This window comes from Neophocaena asiaeorientalis, unplaced genomic scaffold (genome assembly GCF_003031525.2).
Source record: "Neophocaena asiaeorientalis asiaeorientalis breed wild unplaced genomic scaffold, Neophocaena_asiaeorientalis_V1.1 scaffold671, whole genome shotgun sequence".
Classification (NCBI taxonomy): domain Eukaryota; kingdom Metazoa; phylum Chordata; class Mammalia; order Artiodactyla; family Phocoenidae; genus Neophocaena; species Neophocaena asiaeorientalis.
In genome coordinates this window covers 1,019,539-1,037,533 of record NW_020175533.1, presented here as the reverse complement: position 1 = coordinate 1,037,533, position 17,995 = coordinate 1,019,539, and the positions used below count along the sequence as shown (strand labels likewise).

At 35.9% G+C, this 17,995-nt stretch overlaps 1 protein-coding gene across 2 annotated transcripts in view; it reads right to left on the bottom strand.

Annotated features, from left to right (window-relative positions):
- Positions 1-17,995, bottom strand: part of STXBP5L (syntaxin binding protein 5L) — a 378,355-nt gene that overhangs the window by 310,422 nt on the left and 49,938 nt on the right. The gene's annotated exons all lie outside the window — the stretch shown is intronic.

Genomic DNA, 17,995 nt, shown 5'->3' with positions numbered 1-17,995 from the left:
GCTTTGTAATAAGTTTCAAAATCAGGAAGTTTGAGACCTCCAACTTTGTCCTCTTTCAAGATTGTTTTAGCTATTTGGAGTCCCTGGAAATTCCATATGAAATTTAGGATGAATTTTTCTTTCTGAAAAACATATTGAGTTGATAGGGATTACACTGAATCTGTAGATCACTTTGTGTAGTACTGACATCTTAACAACATTAAGCCTTCTAACCCAAGAACACAGGATTTCTTTCCATTTATTTAGATCTTCTTAAACTTATTTCAGAAACATTTTGTAGTTTTCAGTGTACAAGTCTTTTGTCTCCTTGGTTAAATTTATTCCCAAATATTTTATTCTTTTTGATGCTACTGTAATTGGAATTGTCTTCTTAATTTCCTTTTCAGATTATTCATTGTTAGTATATAGAAACAACTGAATTTTTGGTGTTGATTTTGTACCTTGAAGCTCTGCTGGATTTATTAGTTCTAACATTTCTTTTTAATTTTCATGGTTTCCACTTCACTTGTGAAATATAATTTCCTAGATACAGAATTATATGTTGCTGGAAACATATAATGTTTCCATTATATGGAAATATAATATATATATATATATATATATATAAAACAAAATTATATGTTTTCCTTTCAACACTTTATATATTTCACCCTTATCCTTGTTCCTCTACTAGTAAGGCAGTTTCCTTCCTCTGGCTTCCTTCAAGATTTTCTGTATTTTCTTATCTAAAGTGAACATTACATGGCTCATGCAGTTTTCTTTTCTGTATTTATCCTGTTTGTTGTTCCCTGAGATTCCTTGATCTGTGATTTGGTGTATGTTATTAATTCTGAAAAGTTCTCAGCCATAGTTTACTTCAAATATAGTTCTTCTGTTCTTCTCAGTCTTTCTTCTCTTTCTGGTAGTCTAAGAACATTTACTTTACACCTTTTGAAACTGTCACACAGCTCTTGGATATTTTACTATGCTTTTTCTTCAATTATTTTCTCTCTTTACTCTTTAATTTCTATTGACCCACCTTCAAACTCAATGATTCTTTCCTTGCCTGAGTCTTGTCCATTGATAAGTTCATCAAAGGTGTTCTTCATTTCTGTACAGTGTTTTTGATTTCTGGCATTTCCTTTGGACTATTTCTTAGTTTCCATCTCTCTGCTTAGATTACCCATCTTACATGTGGTTAACTTTTAGACATATTGTCTAATGTTTACATTAGAACTCTTAGCATATTGATCATAGTTATTTTTAATTTCTTATCTAATAATTCTATAATCTGTGTCATAGCTGAGTCTGGTTACGATGCTTGCTTTATCTATTTAAATTGCATTTCTTATTGCTGTTTAGACGGCATGTCTTATTGTTGGAATGGCTTACAATTTTTTGTTGAAAGTCAGACATGAAAGTATGGGGGCTCCCCTAACACTTTGGCCCTCAGGAGTTTCATGTTTTCATGCTAATCACACATTCAGCATCTAACAATTTGAAAAAAAAAATTACCATTTGAGTGTTCCTACCAGCTTATGGTTCCAGCGGCTACTGAAATATCTGTGACTCTCTAGATTTGCTGTTCTCTTCAGATTTTGGGGTGGAAGTATGCCCTGCAACCTTATTTCTCTAATAGGTTCAAGAAAAGTTGTTGATTTTAGGTTTGACCAACATTTTAACTTCATTTTATTTCATTTGACAACTTCCAAGCTCTTCACATGTAGAAGTTGAAACCAGATAGGCCATAAAACAAGCCTTAATACATTTAAAAGGATTGAAATCATATAAATTATGTTCTCTGGCCACAATGGAGTGAAGTTAGAAATCAGTTACAGAAAGAAATTTGGGGAATTCACAAATATGTGGAAATTAAAGAGCATATCCCTAAATAACCAACAGGTCAAAGGAGTCACAAGGGAAACTTTAAAATAATTTTAGATGAATAAAAATGAAAACACAACATAATAAAACTTAGGGGATACAGCTAAAGAAGTTCTTAGATGGAAATTAAGTATCTATACAAAAAAAAGATCTCAATTTAATAACCTAAAATTGCACCATAAGAAACAACAAAAGCAGAGTAAACTAAACCCAAGCAATCAGAAGAAAGGAAATGAAAAAGATGAGCTGCATTACTAAAATGGAATATAAAACAAAAATAAAGAAAATCAATGAAACCGAAAGCTGGTTCTTTAAAAAAACATCAAAACTTACAAACATTCATCTAGATCAACCATAAAGAGAACACACAAATAATTAAAATCAGGAAGTAAAAAATGGGACAGACTACAAACCTTACAAAAATAAAGATTATAAGGGGATACTATAAACAATTATATGCCAACAAATTAGATAATATAGATAAAATGAAAAAATTCCTAGAAAGACATAAGCTACTGAAATTGATTAGAAAAGAAGTTTTAAAATCTGAATAGACCTTTAAAGCGATTGATTTAGTAATCAAGTAACTTCTCAGGATGAAAAGCCCAGATGGCTTCATTGGTGAATTCTACCAAAAAGTTAAGATTAATACCTATTCTTCATTAACTCTCTTAAAAATCAGAAGAGAAAACACTTTCTAACTTATTCTACTAGGCCAGACTACCCTGAAATCAGAGACAGACAAAGATATTACAAAGAAAGAAAACTTAAAACCAATAATTTATTAATATAGACACAAAAATTTTCAGCAAAATATAAGCAAACTGAATACAGCAACATCTAAAAAGGGTCATTTATCATGACCCGGTGAGATTTATTCCAGGATTGCAACACTGGTTTAACATTAAAAAATCAATTAATGTAATATACCATATCAATAGAATAAAGAACAAAAGTCACTTTGTCATCTCAGTAGGTGCAGAAAAAGTATTTGAGAAAATTTTGTACACCTTCATGATAAAAAAACTCTCAATGAATTAACAATAGAAAGAAATTTCTTCAATCTGATAAAGGGCGTGTACAAAAAACCCACTGCTAGCTAATGTCATACTAGTGAAACAATGAATGCTTTCCTTCTAAGATCAGAAATGAGACAAATATATACTAAAGGTTTTATCAACGGCAATTAAACAAGAGAAATAAAGGACACCCAGATTACAAAGGAAGAACTAAAATTACTTGTAGGTAACATGAGCTTGTACACACAGGAATACCTTCTTTTATTGTGCTTTGCTTTATTGCACTTCTCAGATACTGAGTTTTTTTTACAAATGTAAGGTTTATGGCAACCCTGCACTGTCAGATGATGATTAGCCTTTTTAGCAATAAAGGCACGTACACATGTTTTTCAATTAAGGCATATACATTATTTTTTTAGACATAATGCTATTGCATACTTCATAGGCAATAGTAGAGTGTAAATATAACTTTTATATCCATTGGGAAACCAAAAAATTCATGTGACACTTTATTGCAATATTTGCTTTATTGCAATGGTCTGGAACTGAATCCACAATATATCCAAGGTATGTCTGTACACAATCCTAAGAAATATACTCAAAAATTATTACAACTAATAAAAGAGTTCATTAAGGCTGCAGGTAACAAAATCAATGTACAAAAATCAATATATACACACTAACAAACGTAGTAAGGTAGATAGCTAGGGGGAAGCAGCCGCAAGGCACAGGGATATTAGCTCGGGGCTTTGGGACAGCCTGGAGGGTTGGGATGGGGAGAGTGGGAGGGAGGGAGACGCAAGAGGGAAGACACATGGGAGCATATGTATATGTATAGCTGATTCACTTTGTTATAAAGCAGAAACTAACACACCATTGTAAAGCAATTATACCCCAATAAAGATGTTAAAAAAAAATCAATTATGTTTCTCTATATACTAGCAAAGCACTATTCAAAAATTAAATTAAGAAAATAATACCATTTATAGTAGCATCCAAAGTAATAAAATAGGAATAAACTGAACAAAAGAAGTATAAAATTTGTATTCTAAAAACTATAAACATTGATGAAAATAATTAAAGACCTAATAAATGGAAAGACATCTCATACCTATAGATCAAAAAACAATATTATTAAGGTGGTAGTACTCCCCAAATTCAGAATCAATTCAATCCCTATCAAAATCTCTATCAAAATCCCAGCTGCATTTTTGCAGCAATAGACAAGATGATCCAAAGATTCATTTGGATATTTAAGAGACACAGAATAGAAAAATAATCTTAAAAAACAAGAATAAAGTTGGAAGATTCTAACTTATAATTTTATAGAAAGCTACAGTAATCAAAACAATAAGGTACTGGAATAAGGCAGACATAGAGCTAATTGGAACAGAATTGAGATTCTAGAAATAAATCCTCACATACTTAGTCAACTGATTCTCAACAAGGATATCAAGACAATTTAATGGAGACAGATTATTTGTTTTTAGGAAATAGTGCTACAACAACTAAATATCCACATGCGAAAGGATGTAGATCCCATCCTAACACCATATACAAAAATAAACTCAAAATGAATCAGTTTAAATTAAAAAGCTAAAACTATAAAACTAATAGAGGAAGGCAGTCACAGTAAAGGGAGTCACACGAATTTTCTGATTTCCCAGTGTGTATAAATGTTGTTTACACTATACTGTAGTCTATTAAGTGTGCAATAGCATTACGTCTAAAAAAAATGTACATACCTTAATTAAAAATACTTTATTGCTAGGAAGTGCTAACCATCATCTGAGCCTTCAGTGAGTCGCACTCTTTTTGCTGGTAGAGGACTTGAAATATTGCGAAAATTACCAAAAAGTGACACAGAGACCCTAAGTGAACAAATGCTGTTGGAAAAATGGTGCTGACAGACCTGAAGACACGGGGTTGCCACAAACCTTCAATTTATAAAAAATGAATATCTGCAAAGCAAAATAAAATGAGGTATGCCTGTACTTAATTCATAGAACTGTATATTATTAAAAGAAAAGTCAAATTTACTTTATGATAATATTAAAAGATGAAATTTAAATTGATTAATGTATTCTCTAGCAAGAAAAGTAACATCTCTTAAAAATAACTATTATGTTAAAACATAAATCTATCTTTTTTTTTAATCTATCTTTAATATAAAAATGAATCAAAAAATTATAAAGGACAGAGATTGTCAAATTAGGCAGAAAAGCAATACCCAACTATACGCTGCCTACAAGAACACACTAAATATGAAGACACAAATAGGTTAAAGTAAAAGAGATGGAAAAAGATGCACCATGCTAAGAATAATCAAAAGAAAGCTTCAGTGGCTATATCCATATCAGACAAAGTAAATTTCAGATCAAAGAATATTACCAAAGACAAAGGAGGTCATTTCATAATGTTAAGAGTTAACTCAACAAAATAACTTAATACTCCTAACTGTTCATACAGCTAAAAACAGAGCTTCAAAATACATGAAATAAAACAAAACAAAACTGATAGAACTTCAATGATAAACAGATCATTCTAAAATGATAGTGGGAGATTTCAATACCTCTGTCTCAGTAATAGATAGAAGTGGATAAAAAATCAGCACAAATATAGATTTGAATAACACTATCTAAGTTTCATTAGGTCCCATTTGTTTATTTTTGTTTTTATTTCCATTTCTCTAGGAGGTGGGTCAAAAAGGATCTTGCTGTGATTTATGTCATAGAGTGTTCTGCCTATGTTTTCCTCTAAGAGTTTGATAGTTTCTGGCCTTACATTTAGGTCTTTAATCCATTTTGAGCTTATTTTTGTGTATGGTATTAGGGAACACTATCAATTTTACCTGATTAATACTTACAGATAAATCCACCCAACAATAGCAGAATACACATTCATTTCAAATGCATATTTAACATTTATCATGATAGACCACAGACAGGGCCATAAAACAAGCTTCAATTAATTTAGAAGTATTCAGGTCATATAAAGTATATTGTCTGACCACAATTGAATTAAATTAGAAATCAATAACAGGAAGATCTCTGGAAAAATCTCTAATATTTAGAAACTAAATAAAACACTTATAAATAACCTACACATAAAGAAAAGAAATCAAGCAGAAATTAGAAAATATTTTAAGTTAAATGGAAGGAAAAAACAACATGTTAAAATCTGGGGATGGAGGATTACAATTCTGCCAAGATGAAAAAGCCCTATTCCTCCCAGTTTCTGTCTTTCACAACTGAAAACAAAAACAAAAACCCTGCCCTGGAGATAATATTATAAACAAGTGAAAGGAAACTCTGAGGTAGAAAGGAGAAATGCCTAGGCATCTCAGGAAATGGGGAATGACACAGCAGTGAGTTCCTTGAGTTTCCTTATTGTGTCCCATATGTCCTGGACAGGACACTGTAGAAGTTTCCAACCCAGGACCACCAACTAGCACAAGCAAAAAATAAAGACAAAAACAAAAAACAATCCAAGAAAAGGCTGTTCTCCCAGTCAAAGGACAGAGAAGAGGGTAGGCTAAAAGCAAATTGTGGCATTACCCATAATTCTAGCCAAACAACAATGAGAAAACCATACTCTAGCCAAACAACAATGAGAAAACCATACTCTTCTCTTTCCCACTCCATGGGAGTTCAACAGAGCTGACTGCAGAGCTGATCTTCTACCTCATCTCACTCCCACGCTGCAGAGAGCACACTTCAACTCCCCCAGAAGGTAGTATTTAAGGGCACAAGCAGGTTGCTAGTCACCCATCCCCTGCCTGGAAGAAGCAGGTAGCACTTTGTTCCACTGCCAGGTTGTATCAGTGCACTCAGCAGGATGCTGATCACCCATCTCCATACAAGCGGAGGCAGGTGGCAGCAATCCAATCCTGACACAGTAGTATCAGTGAGTCTAAATTAGCAGTTGATCTTCCATCCCCTTACAAGGATAAGGAAGAGTTGTTCTAATTCCCCCACCAAGGTAGCATCAGTGGAGTCCAGGGGCAACAAGATTGAATGAGGTAGTATAAGGTGGGGCTAGTCATCATTAGCCTTCACTCACACCCTCCTAGCACTCCAAGTCAGCAAGGTGGTCATTCGGAACCAGAATCCTTACTTCCACCTGACAGCAACAAGACTGAACAAGGTGGGTGAAGGAGGGCTAGTCAGCAACCACACTGTATCAGAGAATCCTAGTAGGAGCTGAACCTCTCTTCACATTGATGAGGCAAAACAAGGTGGTGCAGGGAGAAGTGATTGATGCTATGCTTCTTATATCTCCTGATGTCACTGGAGCACAGTGGGAAGATGAACTTCCACCCCATCCATTTTAAGTGAGGCAGTGTCAGTCACTATCCTTTTTCTGGGGGTATGTTGACAGGGCTCACCAAGAAACTGAACATGCACACCCACCTGGCACTCAAACTGCAAATGAAGAAGTAAAACTGTCACTATTTGCAGATGACATGATACTAAATGTATAAAATCCTAAAGTCTCTATCAGAAAACTACTAGAACTAATAAATAAATTCAGTAAAGTTGCAGGATACAAAATTAATATACAGGAATCTGTTACATCTCTATACACTACCAGAAAAAGAAATTAAGAAGACAATCCCATTTGCAATTGCATCAAAAAGAATAAAAGACCTAGGGATAAGTTTACCCAAGGAGGTAAAACACTTATATACTGGAAACTATAAGACATTGATGAAAGAAACTGAAAACACAAATAAATGGATAGATATACTGTACTCTTGGGTGGAAGAATTAATACTGCTAAAATGTCCATACTATCCAAAGCAATCTAAAGATTCAATGCAATCCCTATCAAAATACCCATGGCATTTTTCACAGAACTAGAACAAATAATCCTAAAATTTGTATGGAACCACAGAAGACCTCAAATAGTGAAAGCAATCTTGAGAAAGAAGAGCAAAGCTGGAGGTGTCATGCTCCCTGGTTTCAGACTATATTACAAAGCTATAAGTAATCAAAACAATATGATACTGGCATAAAAGCAGACACATAAACCAATGGAACAGAATCAAGATTCCAGAAATACACCCATGCATATATGGTCAACTAATATTTGACAAGGAAGCCAAGAATACTTAATGGGGAAAAGGCAGTCTCTTCAATAAATGATGCTGGGAAAACTGGACATCCATATGCAAAAGAATGAAGCTGGACCATTATCTTACACTACACACAAAAACTAACTCAAATTGGCAAGAACTTGAACAAAAGACCTGAAACCATAAAACTCCTAGAAGAAAATATAAGCAGTAAGCTCCTATAAATTATTATTGGCAATGATTTTTTAGAGTTGACACCAAAAGCAAAAAAACAACAACAAAATACAAAACTAAGTGGGACTACATCAAACTAAAAAGCTCCTGCACAGCAAAGCAAACTGTCAACAAAATGAAAAAGAAACCTATCATATGGGAGAAAATATTTGCAAATCATGTCTGATAAGGGATTAATATCCAAAATATATAAAGAACTCATATGACTCAATAGCAAAAAAACCCAAACAATTCAATTAAAAAATTGGCAGAGGAGCTGAATGGACATTTTTCCAAAGAAGATATACAGATGGCCAAGAGGTACATGAAAAGGTGTTCAACATCACTAATCATCAGGGAAACGCAACTTAAAACCACAATGGGAAACCAGCTCACACCTGTTAAAATGGCTATTACCAGAAAGACAAGGAATAACAAGTGTTAGCAAGGATGTAGAGAAAAGGGAACACTTGTGCACTGTTAGTGAGACTGTAAATTGGTGCAGGCACTATGAAAAACAGTATGGAAGTTTGCAATTGACATGTAAACACTACTATATTTAAAATAGGTAACCAACAAGGACCTACTGTATAGCACAGTGAACTCGGCTCAGTATTCTTTAATAATCAAAATGGGAAAAGAATTTGAAAAAGAATGGATACTTGCATGTGTATAACTGAATCACTGTGCTGTACACCTGAAACTAACACATCATTGTTAATCAACTATACTCCAATATAAAATAAAATAATTTTCTAAGAATAAAATAAAATAGAACGACCATACAATCCAGCAATTCCACTTTGGGGTATTTATCAGAAGGAAATGAAAACCTAACTTAAAAAGATATCTATACCCTCATATTCATTGCAGCATTATTTACAATAGCCAAGATATGGAAACAGCCTAAGTGTCCAATGATGGATGAATAGACAAAGAAATGTGGTATACATAGAGAGAGAACAGAATGTTATTCAGCCATATTAAAAGAATGAAATCTAGCCATTTGTGATAACATGGATGGACACTAAAGGCAAATGCTGACTGAAATAAGTCAGACAGAGAAAGACAAATACTGTACAATCTCATTTGTAGTGGAATCTAAAAAACAAACAAACAGAAATACTGAACACGTAGATATAGAGAACAGATTGGTGGTTGCCAAAGGTGGGAGGTGTGGGGTGGGCAGAATCAATGAAGGTGGTCAAAAGGTCAAACTTCCATTATAAAACAAATAAGACCTGAGGACATAATGCATAGCGTGGTGATTATAGTTAATAATATTCTATTGTATATTTGAAAGTTACTAAGAGAGTAGATCTTTAAAGTTCTCATCAGAAGAAAAAAAATGTTTGTAACTATGTGTGGTGACGCATGTTAACTAGACTTATTGTGGTGATTATTTCACAATGTATACAGATACCAAAACATTATGTTGTACACCTGAACTTAAGATAATGTTATATGTCAATTACACCTCAATAAAAAAAGAAAGAAAATGATCCAACAATATGCTGTATACAATAAACTCACTTCAAATACAATGACATAAGTTTACAGTAAAAGAATGGAAATAGATATAACATGTAAACATTAACTCGTTTTTAAAAAGTAGGAGTGGTTATACTAAGATCACATAAAGTCAATTATAGAGCAAAGAAAATTACTGGAGATAAGTAAAGACATTACATAATGGTAAAGGGATCAATCCATGGAAGATATAACAATCCTAAATGTGTGCACACCAAACCACAGAGTCTCAAAATACAGAAAGCAAAAACTAATGAAGTTAGAAAGAGATAAATATATCCAAAATTAGAGTCTGGAGAACTAATTCACTCTACTTTCAGGATTTGGCAGGAATTTTCAGACAAAAAATTAGCAAGAATATGGAACTCAACAACACAATCAACCAACAATATCTAGTTGACAAATAGAAAACATTCCACTCAACAAGAATGCACATGTTTTTCCACAGTCCATAGACTATCCACCAAGACAGATCATATCCTAGGCTACAAAACAAATCTTAACAAACTTAAAAGAACTGAAATCATAAAGAGTGTGTTTTCTGACCATAATGATATCAAAACTAGAAATCAATAACAAGAAAACTTCCAAACACTTGCCAATTAATTAAAATACTTCTAAGTAACTGATGGTTCAAAGAAGTCTCAAAGGCAGTTTTTAAAACTACATATGATTGAATGAAAATTCAAATGCACATATCAAAATCTGTGGAATCCAGTTAAAGCCATGCTGAGAGGAGAATTAATAACACTAAATGTATACCTTAGAAAAGAGAAAGGGAACAAATCAGTAACGTAGGTTCCTCCTTCAAAAAACTAGGAAAAAAGAGCAAAATAATCTCAAAGAAAAGTAAAGAAAGGAAATAATAAAGATAATTCAAAAAAAATTGAAAAGAATAAAACAGAGAAAAATCAATTAAACAAATCCTAGCTCCTCAAAAACAAAAAATCAGTAAAATTTAAAAACCACTAGTAAGACTACAAACTATGCAAATTTAACAAGATAAAAGAGAAAGCTAAAATACTCCTAAAACTAATTTTTAAAAGTGAATCTGTAACAAAAAAATCTCATAATCTCTAGGCCCAGGTACTCTCATTAGAAAACTCTTCCAAACACTTAAAGAATTAACACCAATTTTATGCAAACTATTACAGAAAACAGAAGCAGAGGGAACACTTCTCAATTCATTTTATGAACCCAGTATTACCCTAATACCGAAAGCAGATAAAGACAATAGAAATAAAAAGTTAACTCAAAATGGAACCTGTATTTAAATATAAAATGTATAACTATAAAATTTTTAGAAAAAAATGAAAGAAAATAATTAAGATCCAAGGTTAGACAAAGAGTTCTAAAAGGTGATTCCAAAAGAGCACATGCCAGTCTCTGGTGTCCGAGCTGATGGCCGTGGCTCATGCCCGTCTCTGGAGCTCATTTAGGCGGTGCTCTGCCTTCTGTGGGCAGACAGGGAAGGAATTCCCTCTCCTCACGCACCCCGAAACAATGGTCTCTTGCCTCTTAGGCAGGTCCAGAGTTTTTCCTGGACTCCCTCCCGGCTAGCTGTAGTGCACTAGCCCCCTTCAGGCTGTGTTCATGCAGCCAACCCCAGTCCTATCCCTGGGGTCTGACCTCTGGAGCCCTAGCCTCAGCTCCCAGCACCTATAAAGGAAAAACTGATAAACTGAACTCTGAAAGGTCCTGTTAAGATGGTGAAAAGACAAGTTAAAGACGAAGAAGACAAATATCATATTATCACTTATATGTGGAATCTAAAATATGATACAAATGAATTTATTTACAAAACAGAAACAGACTCACAGACATAGAAAACAAACATGGTTACCAAAGGGGAAAAGAGAGGGAGGGATAAATTAGGAGTTTGGGATTAGCAGATATAAACTAGTATATATAAAATAGATAAACAAGGGACCTTCAAGATGGCGGAGGAGTAAGACGTGAAGATCACCTTTCTACCCACAAATATACCAGAAATACATCTACATGTGGAAGAACTCCTGTAGAACACCTACTGAATGCTGGCAGAAGACCTCAGACTTCCCAAAAGGCAAGAAAATCTCCACGTACCTGGGTAGGGCAAAAGATAAAAAGAAGTAACAGAGACAAAAGAATAGGGATGGGACCTGCACCTCTGGGAGGGAGCTGTGAAGGAGGAAAAGTTTCCACTCAATAGGAAACCCCTTCACTGGCGGAGACAGGGGGTGGGCGGGGGGAAGCTCCAGAGCCACGGAGGAGTGGGCAGCAACAGGGGTGCAGAGGGCGAAGCAGAGAGATTCCAACACAGAGGATCAGTGCCGGCCAGCACTCACCACCCTGAGAAATTTGTCTGCTCACCCGCCAGGGTGGGTGGGGGCTGGCAGCTGAGACTCAGGCTTTGGAAGTCAGACCCCAGGAAGAGGACTGGGGTTGGCTGCATGAATACAGCCTGAAGGGGGCTAGTGCACCACAGCTAGCTGGGAGGGAGTCCAGGAAAAACTCCGGACCAGCCTAAGAGGCAAGAGAACATTGTTTCGGGGTGTGCGAGGAGAGGGGATTCCTTCCCTGTCTGCCCACAGAAGGCAGAGCACCGCCTAAACGAGCTCCAGACACGGGCATGAGCTGCAGCTATCAGCTCGGACACCAGAGACTGGCATGAAACACTAACACTGCTGTTGCAGCCATCAAGAATCCTGTGTGCAAGCACAGATCACTATCTACATGCCCTCCCCACCCACCCACTCCCCGGGAGCCTGTGCAGCCTGCCACTGCCAGGGTCCCATGATCCAGGGACAAATTTCCCAGGAGAACACACGGCACGCCTCAGGCTGTTGAAGTGTCACAGTGGCCTCTGCTGCTGCAGGCTCACCCCGCATTCCAATTATAATAACCGTACCCCTCCCTCCAAACTGCATGAGTGAGTCAGAGCCCCCTAATCAGCTGGTGCTTTAACCCCATCTTGTCTGGGTGGAAAAAGAAGCCTGAGGGCAACCTATACAAAGAGGTGGGGCCAAAACCAAACTGAACCCCAGGAGCTGTGGGAACAAAGAAGAGAAAGGGAAATTTCTCCATGCAGCCTCAGGAGCAGCGGATTAAATCTCCGCAATCAACTTCAGGTACGCTGCATCTGTGGAATACCTGAATAAACAACAAATCAACCCAAAATTGAGGCAGTGGACTTTGGTAGCAACTGCAGACTTGGAGTTTGCTGTCTGCGACTGACTTGTTTCTGATTTTTATATTTATCTCAGTATAGTTTTAAGCGCTTGTTACAATTGGTGCATTTTTTTTTATTGGTTTGGTTGCTCTCTTCTTTTTTTCATTACTTTTTTTTTCTAATAATTTTTAATGTTATTTAATTTTATTTCTTTATTTATTATTAATTATTATATTTCTCTTTTTTTCTTCCTTTTCTTCTGAGTCGTGTGGCTGACAGGATCTTGGTACTCCAGGCTGGTGTCAGGCCTGAGCCTCTGAGATGGGAGAGCTGTGTTCAGGACATTGGACCACCAGAGACCTCGAGCCCCATGTAATATCAATCGGCGAGAGCTCTCCCAGAGATCTCCATCTCAGCACTAAGACCCAGCTCCACCCAATGGCAGGCAAGCTCCCGTGCTGGACGCCCCATGGCAAACAACTACCAAGACAGGAACACAATCCCACCCATTAGCAGAGAGGATGCCTAAACTAATACTAAGTTCACAAACACCACAAAACACACCACTGGATTCAGCACTGCCCACCAGAAAGACAATATCCAGCCACAGCCACCAGGACACAGTCACCAGTGTCCTCCACCAGGAAGCCTACACAAGCCACTGAACCAAACTTACCCATTGGGGGCAGACACCAAAAACAACGGGAACTACAAATCTGCAGCCTGTGAAAGGAGACTCCAAACACAGTAAGTTACGCAAAATGAGAAGACAGAAAATAGGCAACAGATGAGGGAGCAAGGTGAAAAACAACCAGACCAAACAAATGAGAGGAAATAGGCAGTCTACCCGAAAAAGAATTCAGAGTAATGATAGTAAAGATAATCCAAAATCTTGGAAATAGAATGGAGAAAACACAAGAAATGTTTAACAAGGATGTAGGAGAACTAAAGAGCAAAGAAACAATGATGAACAACACAATAAATGAAATTTAAAATTCTCTAGAAAGGGGCTTCCCTGGTGGCACAGTGGCTGAGAGTCCACCTGCCGATGCAGGGGACATGGGTTCGTGCCCCGGTCCGAGAAGATCCCACATGCCACAGAGAGGCTGGGCCCATGAGCCATGGCCACTGAGCCTGTGGGTCCAGAGCCTGTGCTCTGCAATGGGAGAGGCCACAACAGTAAGAGGCCCGTGTACAACAACAACAACGACAACAACAAAAATTCTCTAGAAGGTTTCAATAGCAGAATACTTGAGGCAGAAGAACGGATAAGTGACCTGGAAGATAAAATAGTGGAAACAACTACTGCAGAGCAGAATAAAGAAAAAAGAATGAAAAGAATTGAGGACAGTCTCAGAGACCTCTGGGACAACACTAAATGCACCAACATTCGAATTATAGGGGTTCCAGAAGAAGAAGAGAAAAAGAAAGAGACTGAGAAAATATTTGAAGACATTATAGTTGAAAATTTCCTTAACATGGGAAAGGAAATAGTCAATAAAGTTCAGAAAGCACAGAGAGTCTCATACAGGATAAATCCAAGGAGAAACACACCAAGACACAAATTAATCAAACTATCAAAATTAAATACAAAGAAAGAATATTAAAAGCAGCAAGGGAAAAACAACAAATAACATACAAGGGAATCCCCATAAGGTTAACAGCTGATCTTTCAGCAGAAACTCTGCAAGCCAGAGGAAGTGGCAGGGCATATTTTAAGTGATGAAAGGGAAAAACCTACAAAAAAGATTAGCCAGCAAGGATGTCATTCAGATTCGATGGAGAAATTAAAACCTTTACAAATAAGCAAAAGTTAAGGGAATTCAGCAACACCAAACCAGCTTTACAACAAATGCTAAAGGAACTTCTCTAGGCAGAAAACACAAGAGAAGGAAAAGACCTACAAAAACAAAGCCAAAACAATTAAGAAACTGGTAATAGGAACATACATATAAATAATTACCTAAAATGTAAATGAATTAAATGCTCCAACCAAAAGACATAGACAGGCTAAATGGATACAAAAACAAGACCCATATATATGTTGTCTACAAGAGACCCACTTCAGACCTAGGGACACATACAGACTGAAAGTGAGGGGATGGAAAAAGATATTCCATGCCAATGGAAATCAAAAGAAAGCTGGAGTAGCAATTCTCATATCAGACAAAACAGACTTTAAAATAAAGACTATTACAAGAAACAAAGAAAGACACTACATAATGATCAAGGGATCAATCAAAGAAGATAACAAATGCAAATATTTATGCACCCAGCACAGGAGCACCTCAGTACATAAGGTAAATGCTAACAGCCAGAAAAGGGGAAATCGACAGGAACACAATAATAGTAGGGGATTTTAACATCCCACTTTCACCAATGGACAGATCATCCAAAATAAAAATAAATAAGGACACACAAGCTTTAAATGACACATTAAACAAGATGGACTTAACTGATATTTATAGGACATTCCATCCAAAAACAACAGAACACACTTTCTTCTCAAGTGCTTATGGAACATTCTCCAGGATAGACCATATCTTGGGTCACAAATTAAGCCTTTGTAAATTTAAGAAAATTGATATCGTATCAATTATCTTTCCTGACCACAACGCTATGAGACTAGATATCAATTACAGGAAAAAAACTGTAAAAAATACAAACACATGGAGGCTAAACAATACGCTACTAAATAACCAAGTGATCACTGAAGAAATCAAAGAGGAAATCAAAAATATCTAGAAACAAATGACAATGAAAACACAATGACTCAAAACCTATGTGATGCAGCAAAAGCAGTTCTAAGAGGGAAGTTTATAGCAATACAATCCTACCTCAAGAAACAAGAACAATCTCAAATAAACAACATAACCTTATTCCTAAAGCAATTAGAGAAGAACGAAAAAAAAAGCAAAGTTGGCAGAAGGAAAGAAATCATAAAGATGAGAGCAAAAAAAATAAAAAATAAATGAAGGAAACAATAGCAAAGATCAAGAAAACAAAAAGCTGGTTCTTTGAGAGGATAAACAAAATTGATAAACCATTAGCCAGACTCATCAAGAAAAAAGGGAGAAGACTCAAATCAACAGAATTAGAAATGAAAAAGAAGTGAAAACTGACAGTGCAGAAATACATAAAGGTTTGTGACCACCTAGAGGGGTAGGATAGGGAAGGTGGGAGGGAGACACAAGAGGGAGGAGATATGGGGATATACGTATATGCATGGCCGATTCACTTTGCTATAAAGCAGAAACTAACACACCATTGTAGAGCAATTATACGCCAATAATGATGTTTAAAAAAAAAAAGAAATACATAGAATCATGAGCGATTACTACAAGCAACTATATGCCAGTAAAATGGACAACCTGGAAGAAACAGACAAATTTGTAGAAAAGTACAACCTTCCGAAATTGAACCAGGAAGAAACAGAAAATATAAACAGACCAATCACAAGCACTGAAATTGAAACTGTGATTAAAAATCTTCAAACAAAGGCCCAGGACCAGATGGCTTCACAGGCAAATTCTATCAAACATGTAGAGAAGAGCTAACACCTATCCTTCTCAAACTCTTCCAAAAAATAGTAGAGGGAGGAACACTCCCAAACTCATTCTATGAGGCCACCACCCTGATACCAAAGCCAGACAAAGATGTCACAAAAAAAGAAAACTTCAGACCAATATCCCTAATGAACATAGATGCAAAAATCCTCAACAAAATACTAGCAAACTGAATCCAACAACACATTAAAATTATCATACACCATGATCAAGTGGGGTTTATCCCAGGAATGCAACGATTCTTCAATATACGCAATTCAATCAATGTGATACACCACAATAACAAACTGAAGGATAAAAGCCATATATTTATCTCAATATGTGCAGAAAAAGCTTTCGACAAAATTCAACACCCATTTATGATAAAAACTCTCCAGAATGTAGGCACAGAGGGAACTTACCTCAACATAATAAACGCCATATATGACAAACCCACAGCCAACATCATTCTCAACGGTGAAAAACTGAAACCATTTCCTCTAAAATCAGGAACAAGACAAGGATGTCCACTGTCACCACTATTTTTCAACATAGTTTTGGAAGTTTTAGCCACAGCAATCAGAGAAAAAAAAGAAATAAAAGGAATACAAATCAAAAAAGAAGTAAAATTGTCACTGTTTGCAGATAATGTACTTTACGTTAGGGATTAACCTACCTAAGGATACAAAAGACCTGTACACAGAAAACTATAAGACACTGATGAAAGAAATTAAAGATGATACCAACAGATGCAGAGATATACCATGTTCTTGAATTGGAAGAATCGATATTGTGAAAATGACTCTACTACCCAAAGCAATCTACAGATTCAATGCAATCCCTATCAAACTACCAATGGCATTTTTCACAGAACTAGAACAAAAAATTTCACTGTTTGTATAGAAACACAAAAGACCCCGAATAGCCAAAGCAGTCTTGAGAAATAAAAATGGAGCTGGAGGAATCAGGCTCCTGGACTTCAGACTAAACTACAAAGCTACAGTAATCAAGACAGTATGGTACTGGCACAAAAACAGAAATATTGATCAATGGAACAGGGTAGAAAGCCCAGAGATAAACCCATGCACATAGGATCACCTTATCTTTGATAAAGGAGGCAAGAATATACAATGTAGAAAATACAGCCTCTTCAATAAGTGGTGCTGGGAAAACTGGACAGCTACATGTAAAAGAATGAAATTAGGACACTTCCTAACACCATACACAAAAATAAGCTCAAAATGGATTAAAGACCTAAATGTAAGGCCAGACACTATAAAACTTTTAGAGGAAAACATTTACAGAGACAGATGACACTAAAACAAAATTTGGGAGGAAATTCACAGCCCTACAGGCATATATTAGAAAAGAAGAAAGTTCTCAAATCTGTGACTTCAGTTTCCACCTGAAAACACTAGAAAAAGATAAAATGAAACCCAAGATTAATCAAAAGAGGGGAAATAAAAAAAACAAACCAGGAATCAATGAAATAAAATATAGGAAAACAATACAGAAAAGCAATGAAACCAAAAGTTGGTTCTTATGAAAATCAGTGCAGCTGATAAGCTTCTAGCCAGACTAATCAGGAAAAAGTAGA